Below are 25,848 nucleotides of genomic sequence, written 5' to 3'. Positions count from 1 at the left end.
TTTGGTACCCAAATCCTTTCAGCCCTATACCGGGTTCCGTCTTCCCGAATATTAAGATGCTTCTCCGATCCTTTGGGTATTTCATCCTTTAAATTTCCCTCTTTTAAAACTCCTTGTTGCGCCTCCTTTATTTGAGTAGTAATGTTATTATGAATCATTATATTCATAGATTTTACTCGAATGGGTTCTCTATCCTTCCTGCTCAAGGCATCGGCTACCACATTTGCCTTCCCCGGGTGGTAACGAATCTCAAAATCGTAATCATTCAATAATTCAATCCACCTACGCTGCCTCATATTCAGTTGTTTCTGATTAAATATGTGTTGAAGACTTTTGTGGTCGGTATATATAATACTTTTGACCCCATATAAGTAGTGCCTCCAAGTCTTTAATGCAAAAACAACCGCGCCTAATTCCAAATCATGCGTCGTATAATTTTGTTCGTGAATCTTCAATTGTCTAGACGCATAAGCAATCACCTTCGTTCGTTGCATTAATACACAACCGAGACCTTGCTTTGATGCGTCACAATAAATCACAAAATCATCATTCCCTTCAGGCAATGACAATATAGGTGCCGTAGTTAGCTTTTTCTTCAATAACTGAAACGCTTTCTCTTGTTCATCATTCCATTCAAATTTCTTCCCTTTATGCGTTAATGCAGTCAAGGGTTTTGCTATTCTGGAAAAGTCTTGGATGAACCTTCTGTAGTAACCAGCTAGTCCTAAAAACTGGCGTATGTGTTTTGGAGTTTTCGGGGTTTCCCACTTTTCAACAGTTTCTATCTTTGCCGGATCCACCTTAATACCTTCTTTGTTCACTATGTGACCGAGGAATTGAACTTCTTCCAACCAAAATGCACACTTTGAAAACTTAGCGTACAATTCTTCCTTCCTCAATACTTCTAACACCTTTCTCAAATGTTCACCGTGTTCTTGGTCATTCTTTGAGTAAATAAGTATGTCATCAATGAAAACAATGACAAACTTGTCAAGGTATGGTCCACACACTCGGTTCATAAGGTCCATGAACACAGCTGGTGCATTAGTTAAACCAAACGGCATGACCATAAACTCGTAATAACCGTAACGTGTTCTGAAAGCAGTCTTTGGAATATCATCTTCTTTCACCCGCATTTGATGATACCCGGAACGTAAGTCAATCTTTGAATAAACAGACGAGCCTTGTAGTTGGTCAAATAAGTCGTCGATTCTCGGTAGTGGGTAGCGGTTCTTGATGGTAAGTTTGTTCAACTCTCGGTAGTCGATACACAACCTGAATGTACCATCTTTCTTCTTGACAAACAAAACAGGAGCTCCCCACGGTGATGTGCTTGGTCGAATGAAACCACGCTCTAAAAGTTCTTGTAATTGGCTTTGCAGTTCTTTCATCTCGCTGGGTGCGAGTCTGTAAGGAGCACGAGCTATTGGTGCAGCTCCTGGTACAAGATCTATTTGGAATTCAACGGATCGATGTGGGGGTAATCCCGGTAATTCTTTCGGAAATACATCGGGAAATTCTTTTGCAATGGGAACATCATTGATGCTCTTTTCTTCAGTTTGTACTTTCTCGACGTGTGCTAGAACAGCATAGCAACCTTTTCTTATTAGTTTTTGTGCCTTCAAATTACTAATAAGATGTAGCTTCGTGTTGCCCTTTTCTCCGTACACCATTAAGGGTTTTCCTTTTTCTCGTATAATGCGAATTGCATTTTTGTAACAAACGATCTCCGCTTTCACTTCTTTCAACCAGTCCATACCGATTATCACATCAAAACTCCCTAACTCTACTGGTATCAAATCAATCTTAAATGTTTCGCTAACCAGTTTAATTTCTCGATTCCGACATATATTATCTGCTGAAATTAATTTACCATTTGCTAATTCGAGTAAAAATTTACTATCCAAAGGCGTCAATGGACAACTTAATTTAGCACAAAAATCTCTACTCATATAGCTTGTATCCGCACCCGAATCAAATAAAACGTAAGCAGATTTATTGTCAATAAGAAACGTACCCGTAACAAGCTCCGGGTCTTCCTGTGCCTCTACCGCATTAATATTGAAAACTCTTCCACGGCCTTGTCCATTCGTGTTCTCCTGGTTCGGGCAATTTCTAATAATGTGGCCTGGTTTTCCACATTTATAACAAACTACATTGGCATAACTTGCTCCGACACTACTTGCTCCGCCATTACTCGTTCCGACACCATTTGTTCCTTTCGTTCTATTAACCCCTGGTCCGTAGACCTCACACTTCGCCGCGCTATGACCATTTCTTTTACACTTGTTGCAAAATTTGGTGCAGAACCCCGAGTGATTCTTTTCACACCTTTGGCATAGTTGCTTCTGATTGTTGTTGTTGTTGCGGTTATTATTGTTGTTGAGATGATTGTTGTAGTTGCTGTTGTTGTTGTTGTTGTTGTTGTTGTTGTTGGGCCGTTTGTTGTAGTTGCGATTGATGTTGCGATTGTTGGGATAATTGTTGCGATTATTGTTGTAATTGCTGTTGTTGTTGTATTGGTGATTCTTATCACCGTTTTCCTCCCACTTTCTTTTGACTTGCTTCACATTGGCCTCTTCAGCAGTCTGTTCTTTAATTCTTTCTTCAATCTGGTTCACTAGTTTGTGAGCCATTCTACATGCCTGTTGTATGGAGGCGGGCTCGTGTGAACTTATATCTTCTTGGATTCTTTCCGGTAATCCTTTCACAAACGCGTCGATCTTCTCTTCCTCATCTTCGAATGCTCCCGGACACAATAGGCACAATTCTGTGAATCGTCTTTCGTACGTGGTAATATCAAATCCTTGGGTTCGTAACCCTCTAAGTTCTGTCTTGAGCTTATTGACCTCGGTTCTGGGACGGTACTTCTCGTTCATCAAGTGCTTGAATGCTGACCACGGTAGTGCGTACGCATCATCTTGTCCCACTTGCTCTAGATAGGTATTCCACCATGTTAACGCAGAACCTGTGAAGGTATGCGTAGCGTACTTCACTTTGTCCTCTTCAGTACACTTACTTATGGCAAACACCGATTCAACCTTCTCGGTCCACCGTTTCAATCCGATCGGTCCTTCGGTTCCATCAAATTCCAAAGGTTTGCAGGCAGTGAATTCTTTGTAGGTGCATCCTACACGATTTCCTGTACTGCTAGATCCAAGGTTATTGTTGGTATGTAGCGCAGCCTGTACTGCGGCTATGTTTGAAGCTAGAAAAGTACGGAATTCCTCTTCATTCATATTCATGGTGTGTCGAGTAGTCGGTGCCATTTCCTTCAAAATAGTTAAATGGAACAAGTTAATCATACAGAATATTAAGAGTAGTTAATAGTATTTCGTAGCATAATATGAACTCATTTATAAAAGCTTTTTCTTCATATTAGCGTTTTATAAGTTTAAATTCGGGTAGTACCTACCCGTTAAGTTCATACTTAGTAGCTAATATACAATTCAACTACTACAATTCTATATGAAAAACTGATTATAATAATATTTCGCGTTCAAACTTTTATACAATATTTTACAAACTTACAATACCGCTTATTTTACATAAAGCATGAAATATAACACACAATAACTTTGATACATGATAGTTGTGAAGACAATTCTAGCTAGTACACAAGTCGTTCAGCAAAGGCAATAAAGACACGTAATTCATACGTCCAGAAACAAGTCATGCATTCTGGTTTTACTAGGACTACTTCCCATCCTTGGTCTTGTGCAACATAACCGTTATGGCCGTTGATAAGACAGCGTGTTGTAACGTCATCAAAGGGACGAGGGTTACGTAATGTCCAACAGTCCCGTAATAATCTAAAAACCTCATTTCTTACCCCAATTACCGACTCCGTCACTTGTGGAAACATTTTGTTTAATAGTTGTAGCCCGATGTTCTTGTTCTCACTTTGGTGAGAAGCGAACATTACTAATCCGTAAGCATAACATGCTTCTTTATGTTGCATGTTAGCCGCTTTTTCTAAATCACGAAGTCCAATATTCGGATATATTGAGTCAAAATAATTTCTTAACCCGTTGCGTAAAATAGCATTTGGGTTCCCCGCAATATATGCGTCAAAGTAAACACATCGTAACTTATGGGTTTCCCAATGTGATATCCCCCATCTTTCAAACGAAAGTCTCTTATAAACCAAGACATTCTTGGAACGTTCTTCGAATGTCTTACAAACTGATCTCGCCTTAAATAGTTGTGCCGAAGAATTCTGGCCGACTCTAGACAAGATTTCATCAATCATGTCTCCGGGTAGGTCTCTTAAAATATTGGGTTGTCTATCCATTTTGTGTTTTTAAACTGTAAAATAGACAAGAGTTAGATTCATAAAAAAAAATACTTATTAATACAAGCAATTTTTACATATATCATAAAGCATAAGAACACTATATTCCATATATTACACCACACGAATACAACTATCTTATTCCGACTCGCTCGTTTCTTCTTCTTCGGTTTTGGTTCGTTTTGCCAAGTTTCTAGGGATATATGATGTTCCCCTAATACGAGCCGTCGTTTTCCACATTGGTTTAGAAAAATCTGGTGGTTTAGAGGTTCCCGGGTCATTGTCACAACTTAAGAAATACGGGTGTTGACGATACATATAAAGTTCATCGGGTTTGGAATCAAATTTCTCTATTTTTATGCCCTTTCCCTTATTATTCTCTTTTGCCTTATTAAATTGTGTTGGGATAATTTCTATAACATCATCGGAATCCTTGTCGGGATCCGATTCATCGAAGAATTGGTAATCCTCCCAATACTTTGCTTCCTTGGCGGAAACACCATTGACCATAATTAACTTTGGTCGATTGGTTGAGGATTTTCTTCTGCTTAACCGTTTTATTATATCCCCCACTGGTTTTATTTCTTCTTCTGGTTCCGATTCTTCTTCTGGTTCCGATTCTTCTTCCGGTTCCGACTCTTCTTCCGGTTCCTCTTCGGGAACTTGTGAATCAGTCCACGAATCATTCCAATTTACATTTGACTCTTCATTATTATTAGGTGAGTCAATGGGACTTGTTCTAGAGGTAGACATCTATCACATAATATCAAACACGTTAAGAGATTAATATATCACATAATATTCATATGTTAAAAATATATAGTTTCCAACAAAAATGTTAAGCAATCATTTTTAAAGAAAACACGGTCGAAGTCCAGACTCACTAATGCATCCTAACAAACTCGATAAGACACACTAATGCAAATTTTCTGGTTCTCTAAGACCAACGCTCGGATACCAACTGAAATGTCCCGTTCTTATTGATTAAAAACGTTCCATATTAATTGATTTCGTTGCGAGGTTTTGACCTCTATATGAGACGTGTTTCAAAGACTGCATTCATTTTTAAACAAACCATAACCTTTATTTCATCAATAAAGGTTTAAAAAGCTTTACGTAGATTATCAAATAATGATAATCTAAAATATCCTGTTTACACACGACCATTACATAATGGTTTACAATACAAATATGTTACAACAAAATAAGTTTCTTGAATGCAGTTTTTACACAATATCATACAAGCATGGACTCCAAATCTTGTCCTTATTTAAGTATGCGACAGCGGAAGCTCTTAATAATCACCTGAGAATAAACATGCTTAAAACGTCAACAAAAATGTTGGTGAGTTATAGGTTTAACCTATATATATCAAATCGTAACAATAGACCACAAGATTTCATATTTCAATACACATCCCATACATAGAGATAAAAATCATTCATATGGTGAACACCTGGTAACCGACAATAACAAGATGCATATATAAGAATATCCCCATCATTCCGGGACACCCTTCGGATATGATATAAATTTCGAAGTACTAAAGCATCCGGTACTTTGGATGGGGCTTGTTGGGCCCGATAGATCTATCTTTAGGATTCGCGTCAATTAGGGTGTCTGTTCCCTAATTCTTAGATTACCAGACTTAATAAAAAGGGGCATATTCGATTTCGATAATTCAACCATAGAATGTAGTTTCACGTACTTGTGTCTATTTTGTAAATCATTTATAAAACCTGCATGTATTCTCATCCCAAAAATATTAGATTTTAAAAGTGGGACTATAACTCACTTTCACAGATTTTTACTTCGTCGGGAAGTAAGACTTGGCCACTGGTTGATTCACGAACCTATAATAATATATACATATATATCAAAGTATGTTCAAAATATATTTACAACACTTTTAATATATTTTGATGTTTTAAGTTTATTAAGTCAGCTGTCCTCGTTAGTAACCTACAACTAGTTGTCCACAGTTAGATGTACAGAAATAAATTGATAAATATTATCTTGAATCAATCCACGACCCAGTGTATACGTATCTCAGTATTGATCACAACTCAAACTATATATATTTTGGAATCAACCTCAACCCTGTATAGCTAACTCCAACATTCACATATAGAGTCTCTATGGTTGTTCCGAAATATATATAGATGTGTCGACATGATAGGTCGAAACATTGTATACGTGTCTATGGTATCTCAAGATTACATAATATATAATACAAGTTGATTAAGTTATGGTTGGAATAGATTTGTTACCAATTTTCACGTAGCTAAAATGAGAAAAATTATCCAATCTTGTTTTACCCATAACTTCTTCATTTTAAATCCGTTTTGAGTGAATCAAATTGCTATGATTTCATATTGAACTCTATTTTATGAATCTAAACAAAAAAAGTATAGGTTTCTAGTCGGAAAAATAAGTTACAAGTCGTTTTTGTAAAGGTAGTCATTTCAGTCGAAAGAACGACGTCTAGGTGACCATTTTAGAAAACATACTTCCACTTTGAGTTTAACCATAATTTTTGGATATAGTTTCATGTTCATAATAAAAATCATTTTCTCAGAATAACAACTTTTAAATCAAAGTTTATCATAGTTTTTAATTAACTAACCCAAAACAGCCCGCGGTGTTACTACGACGGCGTAAATCCGGTTTTACGGTGTTTTTCGTGTTTCCAGGTTTTAAATCATTAAGTTAGCATATCATATAGATATAGAACATGTGTTTAGTTGATTTTAAAAGTCAAGTTAGAAGGATTAACTTTTGTTTGCGAACAAGTTTAGAATTAACTAAACTATGTTCTAGTGATTACAAGTTTAAACCTTCGAATAAGATAGCTTTATATGTATGAATAGAATGATGTTATGAACATCATTACTACCTTAAGTTCCTTGGATGAACCTACTGGAAAAGAGAAAAATGGATCTAGCTTCAATGGATCCTTGGATGGCTCAAAGTTCTTGAAGCAAAATCATGACACGAAAACAAGTTCAAGTAAGATCATCACTTGAAATAAGATTGTTATAGTTATAGAAATTGAACCAAAGTTTGAATATGATTATTACCTTGTATTAGAATGATAACCTACTGTAAGAAACAAAGATTTCTTGAGGTTGGATGATCACCTTACAAGATTGGAAGTGAGCTAGCAAACTTGAAAGTATTCTTGATTTTATGAAACTAGAACTTTTGGAATTTATGAAGAACACTTAGAACTTGAAGATAGAACTTGAGAGAGTTCAATTAGATGAAGAAAATTGAAGAATGAAAGTGTTTGTAGGTGTTTTTGGTCGTTGGTGTATGGATTAGATATAAAGGATATGTAATTTTGTTTTCATGTAAATAAGTCATGAATGATTACTCATATTTTTGTAATCTTATGAGATATTTCATGCTAGTTGCCAAATGATGGTTCCCACATGTGTTAGGTGACTCACATGGGCTGCTAAGAGCTGATCATTGGAGTGTATATACCAATAGTAAATACATCTAAAAGCTGTGTATTGTACGAGTACGAATACGGGTGCATACGAGTAGAATTGTTGATGAAACTGAACGAGAATGTAATTGTAAGCATTTTTGTTAAGTAGAAGTATTTTGATAATTGTATTGAAGTCTTTAAAAAGTGTATAAATACATATTAAAACACTACATGTATATACATTTTAACTGAGTCGTTAAGTCATCGTTAGTCGTTACATGTAAGTGTTGTTTTGAAACCTTTAGGTTAACGATCTTGTTAAATGTTGTTAACCCAATGTTTATAATAACAAAAGAGATTTTAAATTATTATATTATCATGATATTATGATGTACGAATATCTCTTAATATGATATATATACATTAAATGTCGTTACAACGATAAACGTTACATATATGTCTCGTTTCAAAATCATTAAGTTAGTAGTCTTGTTTTTACATATGTAGTTCATTGTTAATATAATTAATGATATGTTTACTTATCATAATATCATGTTAACTATATATATAACCATATATATGTCATCATATAGTTTTTTTACAAGTTTTAACGTTCGTGAATCACCGGTCAACTTGGGTGGTCAATTGTCTATATGAAACCTATTTCAATTAATCAAGTCTTAACAAGTTTGATTGCTTAACATGTTGGAAACATTTAATCATGTAAACATCAATCTCAATTAATATATATAAACATGGAAAAGTTCGGGTCACTACAATAACAACCATACCAGGGACACATCTTCGATTATTGTTGAACCATATTTATGCTTCCGAATGAATGACAAATTTTTTCGACTTCAAACATATGTTACACGTGTACACTATCTCGTTTTCACGCAGTTTTATCGACAAACTACAAATATGCTTGATATTCTCACATCGAGGCAGAAACTTCTCTCGCATTAAACTCGTACTTCTGTATAAGGAAATCTTTATTCTAAATTCTCAATGGAGAAAGAGAATCTTCACGTTATACTAGTATTCACCACGAGGGTGAATAGTCCTAACGAACATTTTCGAAAACCGATAAATCTTCTGCGGCGCGAATTTCTTGAGTAACAAAAACTTGCTCAAAAATACATCTTGAAGAAATGTACCTCATTCTGGATCGAGATGCTCGTTTCACTTCTAGACTTACAAAAAGCCTCGGGACCACGTTTAGACATGAGTACAGCGTATCAACCACAAACCGACAGACCAAGCAAACGTACGATTCAAACCTTGGAAAACATATCACGAACTTGTATTGTTGCCTTTAATTAATTCCTCTTACAACGATAGCTATCACTCGTGTATTAACGCCGCACCTTTTTGAAACTTAAATAGCCACAATTGTCGTTTTCTTAATTGTTGAACCGAAGTAGGTGACAAGCAAACCACCGGACCCGAACTCATTCATGAAACAACCGAGAAATTTGTTCAAACCCGAGAAAGACTCAAGACGGCCCGTAGTCGCCAAAAGAGCTATGTTGATGTTAGACGTAAACCTCTCAAATTCCAAATGGGGGACCGCGTAACGTTAAAAGTCGCATCGCACCTTGGAAAAGTGTAATCAGTTTCGGGAAACGTAGAAAGCCAAATCCGCAATATTTTGATCCTTTTAAAATCTTGGGGCGTATTGGACCCGTTGCTTACCGTTTAGATTTTCCGACTCATTTGAATCTCCGTTCATCCTACATTCCATGTATCAAACTTGAAAAAGTGTCTTGCCTAACAAGAACTTGTTATCCTCTTCGATGAACATATTATCGATGACAAACTTCCCTTCTTCAGAGAACCGGTCGAATTATTGAATCGTGAAACCAAACTTTAAAACAACGTAAAATCCCGACTGTCAAAGTTCGTTGAAATTCCCAAGGAAGTACCCTTACTTATTTGTAGAATTGGCAACGCGAGATCTCGGGGAAGAATCAACGACTACTACTTCCAACTAAATTTTGGGACGGAATTTCTTTTAAGGTGTAGGTAATATAACATCCTGCCTTTTTCCGTTAAATTTATTTTAACGCCATTTTTTTTTAGATAATATCTTTCGTTACCTAAATTCCGTATCTTCCGTCGACTAGCGTTTTTAATATTTTCATTATTTAATTATAACATCTCTAGTTTACTCTAGCGTATTTAAAAAAATTCTTTCGGTTAATTCACGCACCCGCTTTTAAACTCGAGGGACTAATGGTGTCAAGTGGGCAAACTAGTGACTAGGTCAACTAGTCAACCCACCTCCCCATCACTCATTCATTTCACCTCCCACCTCTCATCTTTTTCTCTCTAGTTCAAGAATACCATCTTCATCTAACTTCACTAATCCATCATCCATTTCGAATCTAGGAATCTTGCTACAAAACAAATTACATATTCGTGATCCCCTCTTCATCCTCTTCAATTTGGTACCAATTTCACTACTTGGGGTAAAGTTTCTAAAAACTCTAGATTTCTCAAATTCATTTTATAGACTTGAAATGGTGTTAGTTAGTGTCTATGGCCCAAGTCTAACATGAATATGTGTTTGGTTTGCTCGATTTGTTGTTTTGAGTAACTAGTTTGAATATGAAAAATGAGTGTGTTTAATCTTGAGTTTTGAGTGATTAAAAGTTGTTTAAATGTTAAAGTTCATGTATTAAATGTGTTACTAGCATCATTAGCTTCAATTTGATGTGTTGGTTGATTTAGAAAAGCTTCATTTGCAAAATGGTTGAATTCATGATTTTGGTTAGGGTTTGATGAACTTTAAAACGAACTTTTGACGCATTGAATGCTATGAAATGTTGTTAGTAAGTATTTAGTTGTATTGTATGTTTCATTACCTTCAAAACAGCGTATCGTATGTGTAAATTGGATTCCGAGTCAAGAAATGCGTTTTATGAACTTGAAACTTTGATTTTGAACATTTAATGATCATTCGACGAGGTTTTTGTTGTTTTAAATGATGAACTTGATTGATGAAATGTGTTTAGTTGTATTCATCATCAAAATACCTTTCCAACGATATAAGATACGTGTTTTGAATGTTTACAGTACATAAGTTATGGTTATTTGAAGTTTGATTTCGTGCTTGAGTGTTCAAAAACTACCAGACTTGCTGAACAGACCATCTGAGCGCCGGTCAGGGTCTTGGAGCGCCGCTCCGGGCCCCGGCTGTCTAAAAATACACATTTTCATTTAATTCTAACTATGTTACGCACCCCCGATCAACATGAAACTTGGCCAACATGCTTATATATGATTAAAAATCTCAGAAAAATTGTCCGAGACCCGACCCGAACGTGTTGACTTTTTCGTTGACTTTGACTTAGACCAAAGTTGACTTTTTTCAAAGTTAACCAATACTTTGTTTAATCGTTATAACCTTTCGTTTACACTTATATCTTGTATGAAACTTGACAACATGATTCACATGCTTTATAATCGAGTCGTAACGAGCCATAGGACTAATTGAACACATTTCACCCGACCTTGTGTCGTGACCCGTTAATTAATACAACTTACTTGTTTAGGTCAAGGCTAAGCAACTTTCATGTACACGTTTACTTTGTGAAGTACCTCTATACTCATGCACTCGAGGTGAGATCATAGTCCCACCTTTTCAACAACTTTTATTCTTTTAAATCGTGGGCTGAGAAACATATACTTTGTTATATCTTGTACTACTTACTTTTATACTTTGAACACAAGTACGAAGAAACAAACATTCCACAGCGAGTTTGAACAAAAATCCTCAATTCGATTATCATTAGTTACACTTGCCGGGTGTAAGCGAGCACTTATGTTGTATGGCCATACGGGTTTGACAAACCCTCATTCGGACGGTTGGCAACCGTTGTGCGGATGAAATATATTTTCGAGAAATAGTGTATGTTCTAACACTATTGTGATGGGGTTCTATGGAAGGAAAGTTAAGTCTTGATAATTGGGTGCTCGCGAACATACTTTTGGAATGAAAATGATTTGAATAATCAACGTTATGGAAATACAAAATCTTGTGGTTTAAAAACAACGTTTACAAATACACCTATGATTTCACCAATGTTTTTCGTTGACAGTTTTCTATATGTTTCTCAGGTTTATACTTGGCTACTTGATACATGCTTCCGCACACTTTGACTACTTGCTTGGAGTCAAGCATACATGCATACACTAGCGATAGCACTTTTGGATTTAACTTAAGCATACATACTTACGCTATTTATAGCAAACCGTGATTTTCAACTTATATTATGTCGCAAGTTGTTTCATTTATACTTTACTACTTTTGTAAACTTATCTTCTTGCCGAACTGTTTGGTAAACTAAACTTTGTAAATCTTGTACATTTCAAACGAATGCGACATAATTTTGGTCAAACGCGTCTCATATAGGGACTATGACCACGTAACGGGACCTAAGTTAACGGTGGCGTCAATGAAGTTTTGGCCGGGTCGTTACACTTAATTTAGTATGCAACAGCGGAAGCTTTTAATAATCACCTGAGAATAAACATGCTTAAAACGTCAACAAAAATATTGGTGAGTTATAGGTTTAATCTATATCAAATTGTAATAAATAGGCCATAAGATTTCATTTTTCATATCAACATACAGGAACACTCATCTGTATAAAAATTATTCATATGATGAACATCTGGTAATCGACATTAACAAATGCATCTAGAATATCCCCAAATATACAGGTACACTCATCTGTATATATAATCGAAGTATTAAAGCATCCGTAACTTGGATGGGGTTTGTTAGGCCCATAGATCTATCTTCAGGATTCGCGTCAATTAGGGGGTCTGTTCCCTAATTCTTAGGCTACCAAGCTGCAAGGGTGATATCCGGTACAATATTTCAATCATAGAATATAGTTTCAAGTACTTGTGCCTATTTTGTAAAACATTTATAAAACTGCATGTATTCTCATCCCAAAAGTATTAGATTTTAAAAGTGGGACTATAACTCACTTTCACAGTTTTTCCTTCGTTGGAAAATAAGACTTGGCCACGGGTCGATTCACGAACCTATAACAAATATATACATATATATCAAAGTATGATCAAATATATTCACAACATATTTTATTACGTTTTTAACTATTTAAATTTGGTAAGTTAACAGTCCAACGTTAGTAGTCCACAATTAGTTGTCCACAGTTAGTAGTACAGAAAATAAATCAATATAATTTCTCAAATTAATCCACGACCCAGTGTATACAAGTCTTAGACTCGATCACAACTCAAAGTATATATATTATTTTGGAATCATCCTCAACCCTGTATAGCTAACTCGATCATTATCGCATATAGAGTGTCTATGTTTGTTCCAAATTATATATATAGATGACGTCGATATGATATGTCAAAACATTGTATACGTGTCTATGGTCTATCAAGATTACATAATATATGTTAGAATACATGTATAATACAATATAAGTTAGTTAAGTTATGGTTAGTATAGATTTGTTACAAATTTCACGTAGCTACAACAAGCAAATTTATCCAATTTTGTTTTACCCATAACGTTTTCGTTTTAAATCCGTTTTGAGTGAATCAAGTTGCTATGGTTTCATAATAAACTGAAATTTATGAAACTAAACATAAAAATTATAAGTTTATAGTCAGAAATACAAGTTACAAGTCATTTTTGTAAGAGGTAGTCATTTCAGTCGAAAGAACGACGTCTTGATGACCATTTTGAAAAATATACTTCCACTTTGAGTTTAACCATAATTTTTGGATATAGTTTCATGTTCATAAGAAAAATCATTTTTCCAGAAGAACAACTTTTAAATCAAAGTTTATCATAGTTTTTAATTATCTAACCCAAAACAGCCCCCGGTTTCACTACGACGGCGTATGTCCGGTTTTACGGTGTTCTTCGTGTTTCCAGATTTTAAATCATTAAGTTAGCATATCATATCGATATATAAAATGTGTTTAGTTAATTTTAAAAGTTAAGTTAGAAGGATTAACTTTGTTTGCGAACAAGTTTAGAATTAACTAAACTATGTTATAGTGATTACAAGTTATAATCTTCGAACAAGATAGTTATATATGTATGAATCGAATGATGTTATGAACATCATTACTACCTCAAATATAGTAGGTAAACCTACTGGAAGTGACAAGAAATGATTTAGCTTCAAAGGATTCTCGGATGGCTTGAAAGTTCTTGAAGTAGAATCATGACACGAAAACAAATTCAAGTAAGTTTATCACTCGAATTAAGATAGTTATAGTTATAGAAATCGAATCAAAGTTTGGATATGAGTATTACCTTAGATTAGAATGATATCCTACTGAAAATAACAAGGATTTCTTGAGGTTGGATGATCACCAAAATGGATATGCAAGATTGGAAGTAAGCTAGCAAACTTGGAAGTATTCTTGATGTGTTCTCGAGTAGTTGTTTTGTAAATTGGTTTATGTATGGATTTATGAGCTAGATTGATGAAGTTTTTGATGAATATGATGAAGAACACTTAGAACATCAAGTAAGAGTTTGAGAGAGATTAATTTGATGCATAAAAATTGAATGATAATGTGTTTGTGATGAGTACCATTCACGTGAACCTTCAAGTCTCCATATAGGCTCCATTAGTTTGTAATTCTGTGAGATATTTCATGCTAGATGTTAAATGATGGTTCCCACATGTTTAGGTGACTCACAAGGGCTGCTAAGAGCTGATCATTGGAGTGTATATACCAATAGTAAATACATCTAAAATCTGTGTATTGTACGAGTACGAATACGGGAGCAAACGAGTAAAATAGTTGATGAAAATGAACGAGAATGTAATTGTGAGCATTTTTGCTAAGTAGAAGTACTTTGATATATGTCTTGAAATCTTTCAAAAGTGTACCAATACCTCTTAATACACTACATGTATATACATTTTAACTGAGTCGTTAAGTCATCGTTAGTCGTTACATGTAAGTGTTGTTTTGAAACCTTTAAGTTAACGATCTCATTTAATGTTGTTAACCCATTGTTTATTATATCTAATGAGATGTTAAATTATAATTTTATTAGGATTACATGATGTATGAATATATATTAATATGATATATATATTTTAAAACATCGTTACAACGATAATCGTTACATATATAGTTTGTTTCGAAATCCTTAAGTTAGTAGTCTTGTTTTACATATGTAGTTCATTGTTAATACACTTAATGATATATTTAATTATCATTTTATCATGTTATTCATAATGTATCAATATCTTAATATGATTCATATATATTTAGTATGACGTTGTTATAACGAAAATCGTTATATATATCGTTTTGAGTTTCTTAATTTAATAGTCTTATTTTTATGTATATAACTTATTGTTAATATACCTAGTGAGATACTTACTTATCATAATATCATGTTAACCATATATATATATATATGTATATATATATATATGTATATATATATATATATGTATATATATATATATACATATATATATATATATCCCCATGTAGTTTTTACAAGTTTTAACGTTCGTGAATCGCCGGTCAACTTGGGTGGTCAATTGTCTACATGAAACTCATTTCAAATAATTAAGTCTTAACAAGTTTGATTGCTTAACATGTTGGAAATATTTAATCATGTAAATATGAATCTCATATAATATATATTCATGGAAAAGTTCGGGTCACTACAAAAAGTACCTGAAAAGCCCCATATTTTCTCCTCACACTTGCAGTTATGTATCTTTCACAGAAAGCATTTCTCAAGAGTTGTTCCTTCTTTTCTGTATACAAATAAACCTACCACTCATAAGGTAATTCACTCAACCACTTCTTATCCATCCAGTTCGGGGTGGTCTCTTGTTGGTTACCACGGCTTCTCTTACCTCTTCCAAACATTTTCTGCAATTACACAATCTCAACAACAACTTAGTACTTAAATAAAACTCTTTACATGTTATTGCTTAATATATCATCATTATGAACTTTTAGCAATACATGCAAATCCTAACTTCATGCACTACATCAACATGTCAATCTTTTATAACCCCATATTTTCCTCATTTAACCACATGACACTTAACTCAAAACATTATGTATTATCACTACTATTAACCAACCCTTTTTCAAGCAACATCATATACCATTGCAATCATCATTCTAACGAAAACTATAAACCTTATTACCGAACAAACATTACACTAACATTTAATAATCACTAAATTGAACATTAAACACTTAAAACACACCCTCTAGTCACAAACATCACCAATTTTCAGTCAAAGTCAACCCTAGTCAACTACTTGGAAGCAATCAAAAAGTTCTAACTTAAAACCCCAAATTGGTCATGCATACATCTTCTATTCACATATTTAAGCACAATTAACAATGGTTAGAACATACACAATGCTTGAACATAATTAATATGGACTAACCCTAGCACATAAACATGAAAGTAATAAAAACCCTAAATTGGCAATTAAAAACAATGAAAAACAAAAGAATGATGATTACCTTTTTGTTAAAGCACTTAAATTGAATGAATGCTTGAAGAATTAAACCCCAAAAATCGAAACCCCCAAACTTAGGTCTTGGTTAAGAACACGAATCAACACCTACTTTGGATGATTTTGTAAAGATTTGGATGTTTGAAAGAAATATTATGACGAATTGATGATGTTTTAAGCTTCGATTTGTTGTTTAGATGATGAAAAATTAGGGTTAGAGTGATGGTGGTCATGGTTAATGGTTGCACATGAGGAATATATATATTTTTAATTTTTCTCCATTTAAAACCCTTAAAAACGGCACCAGCAATTTTACACTAGCATAAAATACGCCCAACCTGGCGTAAAATACGCCTTCACAATTTCTGGCGTAAAACTTGGCGTATTTTTACGCCCAACTTGAGATTTTGTGCTGAACCACGAGTAACACTGGCGTAAAATACGCCCCAAATGGCGTAAAATACGCCTATACTCAGGTGTTGGAAATTTTTTAACTTTCCCAATTTTTTTTATTTATTTTTTTTACATTTTTCGCACAACTCGTTTTTGGGACTAAAAACTTGACCCCCTCACACACTTTGAGCATTACATTGTCCTCAATGTACAAATTTAGAGATAGTCATTAAACCAACCCATTTTAAAGCCTTAAAATTGGTCCGTTTGCCCCGCCCGCATGTACACAATCAAAATAAAACACCCTACAACTAACAAACTTCACAAAGGTGTGTGGATTTTTGATGGAGTCGCGCACTCGACTCCTCTTCCATGCTTTAGCAACCATCGGGATCCTCGACTCTGATGTTGCTAAAGTTGAATCCCCTTCCAAATCTATCGTCGAGAGTGATCCTGATATCTTCATCTTTAATCACCAATGTTCCCGTGTCAAAGTCAAGCGACATCCTTGGGGTTGCTAAAAACCCACGTCCCAACACAATTGGAGTGTTTTTATCTGGCTCTCAATCCATAATGAAGAAATCTTCTTTATACCCAATACCGTGGATAATAAACGGAACATCTACCGCAACCCCAATTGGGTTATCAACGGTTGATTCCCAAAACGAATCCTCGTAGTGGTTCGAACTAACTCTCGAATGCCTATAGACTTTGCAATTTCAGCGGGCATCATGTTAACGCTTGTACCCGAGTCTAACAACGCCGAGTAAATCTTTTCATTTTGAAACCGACATACAACCGAGAACTCCCCCGGATCTCTATATCTTATACGAGGCTTGAATTCACATTGTGGTTTAGGTTTGACATACTCAACTTCAATGGTCCAACCCTCATCATCAACGAAAGACGTTTTGGTGTTGTTCATGAACTTGTCCGTGTTTTCTTTACCCCACATATTCTCAAGCGTCTCTCGAATCTCTTCTACATCTACATCCGGTTCCTTTTATATTTTAGGTGCTTCCTTAACTGTGTTAACACTAATGGTTTCAATTTTGCTTGAACTCGCATCACCTTTCCTTTTCAATTGTCTTTCCAAGTAGAAGAGAAAATACTTTTCTTCTTCAATGAGCTCTAAAAGTACATCACGTTCTTTCGGTCTTAACTCGAACAATATCTTCTCGGTTAGCTTGTGATCACCCCTGGCTTTCTTGAATTCTTTATACTTTTGCTTCATGGAGTCATACAAAATTTCAGCTTTTTCATCTTCACTCAGCTCGGAATCTAAGCGTTGATCAAGGCGAATACCCCCACACTCAACACTTTAGTAGATCTCATCCATGTCTATCGTATCACCAACCACTTCATTTGTGTCACTCTCTTGTACCCCAAGCATCATGCAATAGTCCTCATCAAATTCTCACTCAACTATATATGCCGAGGGAAACCACATATTTTCTGAATTACAAAATCTAAAAGTTCCGTTCCCTCCTTCAAAAGTGATAGAACCTGCCCGCGGGTCTATTTTACAACCCGCGGTTGCAATGAATCCACGCCCTACTAACAATGGAACATCTTCATCCGTTGGCATATCAAAAATGGTGAATGGTACCTCAAGGAAAATACCTTTCACACTAACCATCACATCACGAAGTACCCCAAGTGTCCTACACTTAATATTGTTGCTAAGTGTGATTACCGCATCGGATATAATCAACGAACATAGAGTACATTTGTCATGAAATAATTGCTTGTACGTCACGTATGACATGATATTAATTGAAGATCCCGTGTCGACAATCACTTTAAATTCACGATGGTTGTTAGCAAAGTGAGGTAATACCCCAATGAAACTTAATTCGAACAGCACCACACCCGAATCGTCTTCTTGACGAAGGATCTCCGGCCTTCCCTTAGCATCTTCTTCCAATGACAACTTTTCATCAAACTCATCAAAACATTCATCTGAAATAACCTTGGACACCGCGTCCTCGGGCGCATCATCAAATCGCCCATCATTATCCCAAGTGTCATAATTGGGCATGCGACTAATAGTAACATTTTGATCAAGCCATGCGTCAATGCTCTCTTTACTAACAAAATTCTTTGATTCATCCAACCGAATTGTTCTAAATTGATGGACTTTCATGGGTCCAAAGTGAACCGTTTCAACTACCTTGGAATCTTCAAGTGATGATTTTAGAGCAATTTTCAACCGTCGCCCATTAACCAAAAACGGTTCTCCGCCTTTAGGATCTTGTATTTCAATTGCCCTATGTGGAGTAACTTTACTGACAACGTATGGCCCGTTCCATTTACTCTTCAACTTTCCCGCAAATAACTTCAACCTTGAATTAAATAACCACACACTTTGTCCTACCACAAACGTTCGCCTTACGATTTGCTTATTATGAAACGCTTTCGTTTTCTCTTGATAGATTTTTGAACTTTCATAAGCATCACGTCGCAACTCATCTAATGCCGATAGGTCTAACTTTCTTGCTTTTCCTGCCTCATCCATGTTCATGTTCACCTGTTTAATAGCCCACTCTGCACGATGCTCAATTTCAACAGGTAAGTGACATGCCTTCCCATATACAAGTCGGTAAGGTGAAGTACCAATAGGGGTTTTATAAGTTGTCCTGTAAGCCCAAAGCGCATCGTCTAGTCTTAAAGACCAATCTTTGCGATTAGGATTTACGGTTCTTTCTAAAATCCTTTTTAATTCCCTATTAGATACTTCCACTTGCCCACTTTTTTGGGGATGGTAAGGCGTAGCAATTTGGTGATTCACCCCATAATCCCTTAAAAGTTTAGCAAAGTGGGAGTTCTTAAAGTGTGAACCCCCATCACTAATTATGGCCTTAGGGACACAATGACGACATAAAATATTTTTCTTAACAAATTTAAGGACAACTTTGTGGTCATTGGTTACTCGTAGCCTCAGCCTCAACCCATTTTGAAACATAATCAACGGCTACAAATAAATACTCAAACATGAAGGATGGCGGAAAAGGTCCCATAAAATCTATGCCCCAAACATCAAAAATTTCACAAACCAAAATTGGGTTCATGGGCATTTCATTACGTTTATAAATCCCCCCATCCTTTGACACCTAGCACAATTTTTAACATTCTCACATGCATCTTTGAAAATAGTAGGCCAAAAGAAACCTGAATCGAGTACTTTGTACCCGGTTTTCTTTATTCCATAGTGTCCTCCACATGCGAAAGTATGACAATGAGCTAGAATGTCCTTTTGCTCATCTTCCGCCACACATCTCCTTATGATTTGGTCGGGTCCAATTCGGTAAAGAACTGGATCCTCCCAAATGTAATGCTTAACCTGCAAAAAGAAATAATCCCTCTTGTGCTTGTTCCAATGCTCTGGTACTTTGTTAGTCACCAAGTAGTTAACAATATGCGCAAACCACGGTACCTGCACAACACTAAACAAACACTCGTCCGGAAAATTTTCCTGGATTGGTTTAGCAGGGTCAAACGGAGGCGGGGGTATCCTAGACAAATGGTCTACCACTACATTCTTTATACCCTTCTTATCCCTTATTTCCAAGTTAAACTCTTGTAACAAAAAGATCCACCTAATTATTCTGGGCTTAGTCTCCTTTTTCTCTAGCAAATGTCGTAGGGCACTATGATCTAAGAAAACAACCACCTTAGGCCCCCACAAATATGATCTAAACTTGTCTAAGGCGAACACTACCGCTAGTAATTCTTTCTCGGTTGTGGTATAATTTACTTGGGCATCCGAGAACGTTTTACAAGCATAGTAGATAATAACCGGTTTCCTATCAACCCTTTGTCCCAAAACAGCCCCTGCTGCGTAATCACTGGCATCACACATGATTTCAAACGGTTTGGTCCAGTCAGTGGATTGCAAAATGGGTGCTTCGGTCAACTTACATTTCAGGGTACTAAAAGCTTCCTTACACTGGTCATCAAATTCAAAAGGTGCATCTTTTAACAACAAATTACACAATGGTTTAAAAATTACACTAAAATCTTTGATAAACCTACGATAGAACCCTGCATGTCCCAAAAATGACCTTACCCCCTTGACATTGGTCGGTGGTGGAAATGTTGAAATTAATTGCACCTTGACCCTATCCACTTCAAATCCTCGTTCGGACACAATGTGTCCCAAAACTACCCCTTCCCTTACCATAAAATGGCTCTTTTCCCAACTAAGGACGAGGTTAGTCTAGGTACACCTTTTAAAACTTTTTCCAACATATTCAGACATAATTCAAAAGACTTGCCGAATATTGAGAAATCATCCATGAAAATTTCTAAAGACTCACCTATTAACTCTGAAAAAATACTCATCATACACCTTTGAAAAGTAGCAGGTGCATTACATAAACCAAAAGGCATCCGTCTAAAAGCATAAGTTCCATAAGGACAAGTAAAAGTTGTTTTTTATTGGTCATTAGGGTGAATGGGTATTTGGTTATATCCCGAATACCCATCTAAGAAACAGTAAAACTTTTGACCTGACAACTTTTCGATGATTTGATCAATAAACGGTAAGGGAAAATGATCTTTTGAAGTTGCAGCATTTAACTTCCTATAATCAATACGTACCCGCCAAACCATCACGGGACGTGTTTTGATCTTTTCTCCTTCCTCAGTTTCCATCACTGTGATCCCAACTTTCTTTGGCACTGTTTGAGTGGGACTCACCCACTGACTATCCGAAATAGGGAAAATAATCCCTGCATCTAACCACTTGAGAACTTCTTTCTTTACAACTTCTTGCATGTTTAGGTTTAACCTGCGTTGCGTGTCATGAGCAGGTTTAACCTCCAAATCTGTCACTATACGATGCATGCACACTGAGGGACTTATCCCTTTCAAATCTACTATAGTCCATCCTACCGCAGCCTTGTATTTATGAAGTACCTCCATTAAAGCTTTTTCCTGCACACCTGTCAAATCTGAAGCAATAATAACTAGCAAAGTGCCGTTAGTACCCAAGAATGCATACTTTAAATGAGAAGGTAACGGTTTAAGCTCAAGGTTGGGTGGTGACTCTAACGAAGGTTTTGTGTTGGTGTCTATGGACTTGGGTAATGGCTCATACTTATGAGTCCAAGGTGGTAACCTGGAGTCCATGGTACTTGCTATGGCCAACTCAATCGCCTTAACTTCCTCACACTCAACATCTTCCTCATCACCTAAGCAAAATACTTCCACCACAACATTTGTGATCAAATGGGAAGCGTGTTTTTCCACTTGCTCATCAACTATGTCTACTTGGTAGCATTCATGGACATATGGGGCATGAAGAGAATTAAAGATGTTAATCCTCATTTTTCTATTTCCAAACGATATGACCATGACACCCGTTCTACATTTTATATGGGCATTTATAGTGGCCAAAAACGGGCGCCCCAAGATTATCGTGGGTTGGGCATCTCTATTCCTGTGTTCAATATCCATTACTACAAAGTCAACCGGGTAATAGAAATCCTCCACTTTTACTATCACATCTTCTAACATCCCCTAGGCGTTTTGATTGATTGGTCCGCTAGTTGAATGATTATGTCAGTTCTTTTCATCAACCCCAATTCAAATTGGTTAACTAGGCAAAAGGGTAAGATATTAATGCTAGCTCCTAGGTGAAAGGACCCGTCCTAATCCATCTGGACGAAGTCCACATCGATTATAAACGATTCACAACAGTTGATTACATCGCAGGGTACTTGACCTCTATATGATACATTTTACAAACATTGCATTCATTTTTAAAAGACAAATTTTCATTTCATCGTAAGTTGACAGACATGCATACCATTTCATAATATATCTAAACTATAAATGACTTGATAATATTCTTGATGAACTCGATGACTCGGATGCAACGTCTTTTGAAATATGTCATGTATGACTCCAAGTAATATCTCTAAGATGAGCAAATGCACAGCGGAAGATTTCTTTCGTACCTGAGAATAAACATGCTTTAAAGTGTCAACCAAAAGGTTGGTGAGTTCATTAGTTTAACATAAATAATCATTTCCATCCTTTTAATAGACCACAAGATTTTCATTTTCAGTTCGCATAAAATAAACGTCCCATGCATAGAGACAAAAATATCATTCATATGGATTGAACACCTGGTAACCGACGTTAACTTTAATGCATAGAATATTCCCAAATAGAACCTCTCGTCTGTATAATAATAATCTCGAAGTACTAAAGCATTCGTACCCCGAATGGGACTTGTCAAGGTCCATTGATCTATCTTTAGGATTCGCGTCAATCAGGGGCCATTTCCCTAAATTCTTAGGTTACCAGACTTGAAGGGCGATATTCGGTTAATAATCCAACCATAGAATGTAATTTTAAGTATTTGTGTCTATTTCGTAAAACATTTATAAAAGCAACGCATGTATTCTCAGTCCCAAAAATATATTGCAAAAGCATTTAAAAAGGGAGCAAATGAAACTCACCTATTGTATTTTGTAGTAAAAATACATATTACGACATTGAACAATTGTAGGGTTGGCCTCGGATTCACGAACCTATATCATTTGTATATTTATTAATATACATAATGGTAATCGAACAAATATATTTATAAGGTTATTAGTTATATCCTTTTTATATTAAATATATATATATATATATATATATATATATATATATATATATATATATATATATATATATATATATATATATATATATATATATATATATATATATATATATATATATATATTTCATACATTCATTTTTGCACATAAAAAGGTATTTAAATTTTTGTTATGTGATATGTATAAAATATATATATACATATCATTTATTTGTTAAAGTAGTATTTTAAGATAATGTTTTAAGTGATGACAATAATAATAATAATAATAGTACTAAAATTAATAATAGTGATAATAGTATTAAATAATAGTATTAAATAATAGTAATAATAATAATAATGATAATAATAATAATAATAATAATAATAATAATAATAATAATAATAATAATAATAATAATAATAATAATAATAATAATAATAATAATAATAATAAGAGATTACTACCTCAAAGTAAAAGCCTTTTTAAAAAAAAAATGCCTCATCCCGGGCTCGAACTCGCAACCTCTCATTCGACCCACAACACCCATAACCAGCAATTTGTTTCATGTTTTTCCTAAACAAACCGTCACCCAATTATATTTATTCTGTTATCAGCCCAACCGTAACTACTTAGTCTCAGCCCAACAGTACAACAGGAGCACGGCCCAACAATGTCACGGTCCACATAATTCTCAACAGCCCAATACATGCAACCTATTCAATCAAACCCAATGCTTGCTGTTTAATAAATAAAAAAAATATAGTGCAGCAGGCGAGAATAGAACTCGGGACCTCTTGATTAACAATTCCAAACCAAACCATTGGAGCACTCGTCATTTATTGTACTGATTTTTATATTTAATTTATTTAACCTGTAAATACCCAAAACCCAATTAATAACTCAATAGAAAAGAGCGAATAGCAGCAACAGTTTAATCGACATCAAGGTTCGTAGATCGCGTTATCATCATCAAGCTTATCGTTTCATCATCATCATTATCATTCTTGAATCATCATCAAGACCCATCAATATCCATCTTTCTTCTTCGTGTTCTTCAATCATCACCGTCTTCATCATTCATTATCTTCCATCGTTTTCTTGTAAACAGAAAAAGAAAAGAGCTACCGCAACTCGGTTACGTGACCCATATTTATCATATATTTGTCACCAAATACTCTTCATCGTCCTAAATATCAATATGTATTCATCTCTACCGTCACATAAAATCATACCAATCTTTATCATCGTTATCCTTCATCTTCTTCTCCAATTGTTGTTCGAACAAAATAAGCGTAACAGCAGCTTAAATCGAATAACATAATAAGCAGTAGGTGTAACAGGTAACGATGGATGTTCTGGTGGTGTGTGGTAACAATAGAAACAGAAATTATATTTCGAATGGTTTAGTTGCAGCAAGTATGATGGTGTTTTCCTGGTAGCAGTAAGAGAAAAATAAAGAGAGAAAGGAGAGAGAGATGAAGATTGTGGTAGTTCTAAGTGATGTATGGTTAATCGGTTGTTCTTAGTGGTGGACGGTGGTGGCAACCGGAGAAGGTGGTGGTGGCGATAAGGTGATGGCGGGTTCGGATGGTTATGGTGATACTATACTCTAAGCTTTGTATATTGTATATGTATATAATCGCCTATCTTAATATATATAAATTAGGTAGTTGATATGATGCAAGAACAAACACACTACTAGTGTAATATTTTATTCAATCATAAATTAAACATGTTTATTCTAATAGTGAACTCTGCCGACACTTCTAACCCATCATTTCTTCGGGCTCCGTTGTTAAATCAGTGGCGAATAAAAGTTTTCAGAAAAAAATCTCATATTTTTAAATTAGCCATATTTATTTATTTTGGTCATTATGATATAAAATTTAGTCATTAATTTAATAAATAAAAACTATATCAACTGTCCCTCTCATTTATGGGTAAAATATAAAAAGTGTTAAAATTAAATAACTAGGTCCTAAATACAATTTTAGTAAGCCTAAACTTTATAGAACTCATTTTCGGATCACCGTTTCTTTTTAAAATAATATTAGTTCGTATTTTACTCATGTAATATCCATCGAATGACAATTGAGTGTAACAGTCGTTTACTAAATAGATTCAAAATCACAAAATATATATTTAATATACTTTATTTATATAAATAGATATGTTTTTAAATAATAATTATCATAATATTATTTTTATTTTTATTTTACATAATTACTTTTAATAAGAGAAACATTTAATATTTCAAATTAATATATATATATATATATATATATATATATATATATATATATATATATATATATATATATATATATATATATATATATATATATATATATATATACACACACACACACACACACACATAACTATCTATAATTAAAGGTTCGTGAATCCTCGGGAATAGTCAAAGGACAAATGCATTAATGTAAACTGTTCCAAAATTTTGAGACTCAACTTTACAGACTTTGCTTATTATTTCGAAACCATATAAAGACTAAGTTTAAATTTGAGCAGAAATTTCCGGGTCGTCACACTAGGTCCAATAATACCTTTTTCACATTTATGTTTCCTACGGTCACTGCTATCAATGGG

General features: G+C 34.9%; 1 pseudogene; it reads right to left on the bottom strand.

The window, feature by feature from the left end:
- Nucleotides 1–17,264: 17,264 nt before the first annotated feature.
- On the bottom strand, nt 17,265–20,825 carry LOC139874404 (uncharacterized; annotated as a pseudogene).
- Between the last annotated feature and the right edge of the window lie 5,023 nt (nt 20,826–25,848).

The sequence above is a fragment of the Rutidosis leptorrhynchoides genome, chromosome 11 (genome assembly GCF_046630445.1).
Source record: "Rutidosis leptorrhynchoides isolate AG116_Rl617_1_P2 chromosome 11, CSIRO_AGI_Rlap_v1, whole genome shotgun sequence".
NCBI classification, from domain to species: domain Eukaryota; kingdom Viridiplantae; phylum Streptophyta; class Magnoliopsida; order Asterales; family Asteraceae; genus Rutidosis; species Rutidosis leptorrhynchoides.
Note: the sequence above shows the minus strand (reverse complement) of the source record. Positions and strands in the feature narration are given on the sequence as shown.